The following is a 6,000-nucleotide window of genomic DNA, read 5'->3' on the forward strand; positions in this document are numbered from 1 at the left end:
AACATTCCATCATGGCTAAAATGAATTGACATTAGTAGCCTACAGTTGGCATCATAAAAAAGGTCAAGGGCTACTTAATTCTACATGTAATTAAAAAATTCATTTGCCACCCTTGACTTCCATTCACATCCTTGAGCTCACGTTCCAACCTCACTCTCATCCTCATGCTCCTCTTCCTTATGCTTATTTTCTAACCTCATCCTTTCCATTCATAAGATGATTAAAGTAAAAATTAAAAGTCTTGCACATCTTACATGCATGTGGCTTAGTTCCTTACTTTGTGTTTTGTCTCATGTTTTATTTCAAGCCCTATTTCAAGCCAACTCCACTTATCCTTCCTCCTTACATGAAAAACTATGCACTCCTTGTTTTCTAAATACCACTCTCAAGATGATGTCTTCCCATTACCACCATGTTGTGATCTCCCTTAAGTCTTGTACTCCTTGGACTAGGAGAGGTTGATACCACAAGAATGTTGGTGGTGCACATATATTAATCAAAGCAACAAGTCATATGTTTGGTAGTTTATTAGGACCTTTACTATAGAGGACAATGGTTGTGTATATGGTAGAGTTCCTTCCAACTTCCTCTCTAGAGAACGACCCCTTAAGTCTATGGGATACCTCTCACTTTGGATATTTTAAACATGTTATCATAGATTTTTGTATTTAGATACCGTCTCATACTAGCTCAATGGTATATTATTGTCATGCAATGGGATTATGACCTTTCTTCAATCATACATATACGGCCTATGCCTTTGAGATTAAATGCCTTTAAGATGGTAAAACCTCAATAGTTACTAGTTACAAAATTTTACTCCTCTTACCATCTCCACAATAATAGTTTCCAAACTATCTTGTTTCATTCCTTTTATCCATCCACACTGTTCACAAAGTCCCTCCCTAATGAGTCTAGATAGTTCTATGCTAGTTCTACTCTAGTTTTAGGAATCCTCTATTTAGTTTCCTTCATTTAGTTTGTTAGCACTACCCTTAAAGCAAGCATAATGGAAACATTTGAGTTTTACTAAGGCCCCCCTTTAGGACTCTACTGTACTCCCATAATTATTTGTGCTACCCTTATGGCAATGTTGATGGATATGTTTTTAGGTTTGCTAAGGTAGTCTTTAAAAACTTGAGTTCTACTTCCACATGGTTATTTTTGCTCGGCTACTATTTGTGTTACAATGCATGCATTTGCTTTTCTCTATTGATGCACAAAGTTTGAGTGTACCCTCTCACTTAGCACCTTATGCCAATGTCTTGTTTGGCTAAAAGCATGATCATAGTGGAATGGAAAACCATGAGAATATTCTTTGCAAATAAGAATAAAATTGTTTGCCCAATTGTTATTGCTTGGCCTTTGGCCAAGTGGCATAGAAAGCCACACGTCCTCCAGCAAGCCTAAACATAGTGGGATAGCAAACAAAACACCCTCTATCTCACTTTAAGAGTTGCATGGGGCAACATGTCCTCCAAGAACCAACATGATGGTTATAGAAGCAAGCTATAGACTGCATCGTGCCATGCATCTAGCTAGAACCAACAAAGTGACATGTATACCACTAGCCATTAAACAATAAGAACCAATGTGGTGGCAATAGTAACAAGTTGTAGCTTGAGCCTTGTGTAGAGCCATGTATCCTCCTCTAGGAACTACCATAGTGGTTATAGTAGCAAGGTGTATACTACACAATTGCATGTACACTTGGAGGTTGCACAATGGATTGCACTATGACATGTGTCATGCAATAAGAACTAGCACAAGGGCAATACTGATAGTTATGCCTATGTAAAGTCACATGTGCTTCATTAGGAACCCCAACCATGTCTTTAAGTAGCACACAAATGCCTACACCTGCCACGTGTTCCGTGCTAAGAACTAGCATAATGGCTATAATAGAATATTACATCCTCCACATGGGCACAATTGCTCAATAAGTGAGTGGGTTGTTATATGGAGGTTACATGTCATTGTGAGCCTGTGGTATTGATTTTGTAATCCCAATCACCAATGCTCAGCACAACATACCCAAAAATCATTTTGTGATTGGCTACATTGGATCGTGCTTTGACCCTCAAACCTTTTGTTTACAAGTCTAGCCGTCAAAGTTGCTTGGAAGTTTGCCCTTTTGATCATAGGAAGCACATAGAGGATTAATGACTCACCATTCAACAACTGTAGTAGTATGAAATTGAATCGTATGTGCAAGAAGGAAGGTAGATCTCAAGGGTTGCTTGGTCGATTGCTTCCTTGATTATAATAGATAAATCCTCTTTGCTCCTCTCATTTTCTTTTTAGCTATTTTGTGCATTTAAAGAGTGTGCAGTACTTGTTGTACACCTCTCTCTCTCTCTCTCTCTCTCTCTCTCTCTCTCTCTCTCTCTCCAAGGTTGAATTCCTTGTTCACATTTTCTTATAGAGACAATGGACGATTGTATTTGCACAACCACCAATGCTACCTCGCTTCATGTACTTGAATCTCTATTGCAAGTGTTAATGTTAAGTTTCTTGATCAGTTTCCCACATGTATGGTGAGTTAGACCTTTGAATGAGGAGATGTTGGATGGTGAGGGTGAAGGGGGGTTGCTAGACACAAAGATCCACTCATAGAGAAGGTGTACAATCGTGATCACTATACCCTCTCTCCGGCCAACATTCCCTCTCTCACTTTGCAACCATATGCCATTCTCTATACTCTTAAAATCCACATTCCTCCTAATCAATATGAAGGGGGTGTAATTACCATCACTACATCCACTTTCCTCTCCTTTAGACTTCGTGTGATTCATCCAAATGTTTATATGTCAAGATTCTTCTAACGTTGAGATGGCAAGTTCCTATCCAAAGTGACTATGATTCATCAAATGGTTAGATTCCAGCAAAATTGAAGTGGATAATATAGATGTAGGACGAAAGGAAAAGTATGCTAGAATTTGTTATAACTTCCAATAAAAACATTTGACGATGATCTCTAAGTCCCTCGCACTCAAGCTAATTATGACTTCTTCACAAAAAACTGAGGCCACTAAAACCACGGAGGTTTGGATGGCTGTCCAAAATCGACCATGCTTCCTTGTGTAGACAGCTTGGATGCTCTTCAAATTGGGCATCTTTTTCAACACCAGGCATTGACTTTCTCAAGCGCACAATAAATTCTCAACAGTAGTAGACTTGCAGCCTGCAAGCAAGCGTGGTGCTTAGACTTTAGCAAGATTATTTGGCAAGATTTAAAAACTTGAAAGTATACATGAGTATGAGGTTACAGCAGAAATCCCCGTTCTATTTGTTTGTCTATTAAAATTGTTAGAGGAGCCCTCTGGATATGGCGCAGACAGTCTGGCTCAGTAGAGAGAGAGAGAGAGAGTGCACAGCCGAAACAAATCCCGTATATTTGGGAGTTTGATCAAAACTTTGATGAAGGCTAAATTACTCTTGCAAGGAAGCTAGTACGACAGGCTTATATTGAATTGGAGCGTGAAGTAAACACTTCCGACTATCTTTACGTTATTGATAGTTGCTATCCCTCTTGCCATATGGAAATCTCCTGTACCAAAGATGACTGGAAGTTGGCGCGTCTTATTGAGCAAGAATTCCGCTCCCGTCATCGTCAAGCTCCCCTTGTACTCTTCCGTGTCTAAGAAGGCTGTGAAGGACCAAAAAGCACTTAGATTACTGTCCCTGTTAGTGTAGACGTACAGGCCCTGAGCCTCCCCTACGCGTTGGGAAGTGATGGAGGCCCGGCTAGTTAAGGGATCATTGATGACCACGAGTTTTCCGAAGAGTGACGGGCCGTTACCGAGGGACTCTACGTGCCCATGAGGGGCAGCGACCAAGACGGAAGTGTCGGAAGAGTTGTGACGGCTGAGGAGGGTATCATGGATGAAGAAATGGGCAGAAATGGGGCGATGGGCAGCTTGTGCGAGGAGCAGGAAAGCGAAGGGCAGGAGAGAGGAGAGGAGGAGGGCACCCAGTGAGTCCATGGTGAAGAAGCTTTGCTGTTCAAGGATCCATAGCCATAGCTGCTAGCTTCTTTAAATCATGCAACCCATATACTTTTCTGAGTCTTCACGTCACTCCAATCTGACGATCACCGCCGCCACTCGTTCAAACTCTGAAATGGTTTGCTGCTCAAGGATCCATAGCCAATGGCTGCTGGCTTTGAATCATGCAAACGATTTTTGCTGAATCTTCACGTCACTCCAATCAGAAGATCATCGTCACTCGCTCAAAATCTGAGATGGTTTGCTGCTCAAGGCGGTGCTGGCTGTGAATCATGCAAACCATTTTTTCTGAGGCGTCACGTCTCTCCAATCTCAAGATCATCGTCTTCAAACAGTGAATTCTGCAACTGTCATTCTGTTTTCTTCGCTTCTAAATTACCCGCAATTCTACAGGCTTATGACATTGTGCTTGCGGTCAATGATTCTTTGGGGTAAAAGACTTCCACTCACCTCTTGAGGTCAACGATGCTTTGGGATAAAAGACTTTATATGAAACATTTGAAGATTCAAAATGACATAAAAGACTTTATATGAAACATTTGAAGGTTCAACATTTCATAAAAGACTTTTTCACACTCGCCAAAAAAAACGAACTCAATAGCAATATGCATCAAGGAACTAAAGAAGTAGACATTGGGAAGAGACATCGACTATTTTTCAAAGCCCAATGACATGCTGGGGGTGAAGATGTGTCACTTTGAACCCTCAAATGCTTCAAGAAGTCTCCAAGACAAAATCATTGAAGTGGTTTTATGGGGAAGGTTTTGAAAAAGGTGGGGAAAACATGCCACCTTTTCCCATTTCTCACCTTTGTCATATTCCTTGTCAATGTTATTGCATATGGTATTATCCTAAGCTCTCCCCATCTCCTTGCCCTTTGTTCCAAACACAAGATTATATTAAGTCTCATCTTCACATTTAAGGATCGGCATGAAGCTTGTCCAGGGCTTGTCCATACACTCAAAAGAAACTAGTAAAAAAGAATGAGAGCCACATGTCAAGTTGTTATCTTTGGTTAACAACTTTAAGGGATGAGTTTGATTGCATAGTAAATCTAATGACAACGAAATGGGACTAGATGAGTTTCTTGTGATTCTCAAAGATTTGTTTTCACTTTCATTTACTAATCCACCCTTAATTAGCTAACTCTTACTCTCCCTCCTCTTTTTATTTCTTCTTATTCTTCTTCTTTTTAATGCTCAACACTAGTATCCAATTAACCACTTGAACCTCTCAATGTCATATTAGTTTTAATTTAGAGGACTTCCCTAGAACCCAATATGCTCGAATCCTATTCAGCCATAGTCCTCATTTTATGAGTTTGTATGGTGAATAATGAGACTCCTCTTAATTTGATGACAAACAAATAAAGCTCCAGCTCCAAATGGTGCCATAACCTTATTGGGCCAAAGAACTTCCAAGAAAAGCCCTCAATGAACTATAGTCCATAAAATGGACTTTGAAAGAACTTCAAATCAAAGAAGCAAGACAAAATGTCATGCAAAACTTCAGACTTACAAACATAGCAGGTCAAAGACATAGTCTAATGAGAATCCAATAAAAGTCCCAATCAAAGCAAATATGGGACTTAAGGAGGAGCATGACAATACATTGGTACCTACTCCACTAATACTAATACCATTAGGATATTACATCAATACCTACTAACACCTTCTTCCTACTAACTCAAACCTTAGATTTTTATTTTTCTTCCTTTTTCTTTGAATGGCCACAAGTACTTGGCTCCAATCCATTCACCTAACATCTAGCCATTGCAATCACTCAAGCCATGCCATGCCAATTACAGTGGCATCCAATGCTACTAGATGAAATATCCATCCTCCTAGCAACAATTCAATAACAAAGGATCCAAAGAAGACCTATGAAGCACTGCAAATGGGAAAATTGCACACAAGTGCACACAAGGAATGGTCTTCATCTCAACAACACACCAATGACCATGACCTTTGCATGATTTAGGGAACTAGATCGA

Source organism: Dipteris shenzhenensis, chromosome 30, assembly GCF_047967505.1.
Source record: "Dipteris shenzhenensis isolate YYH24624 ecotype China chromosome 30, Dip_SZ_1.0, whole genome shotgun sequence".
Taxonomy (NCBI): domain Eukaryota; kingdom Viridiplantae; phylum Streptophyta; class Polypodiopsida; order Gleicheniales; family Dipteridaceae; genus Dipteris; species Dipteris shenzhenensis.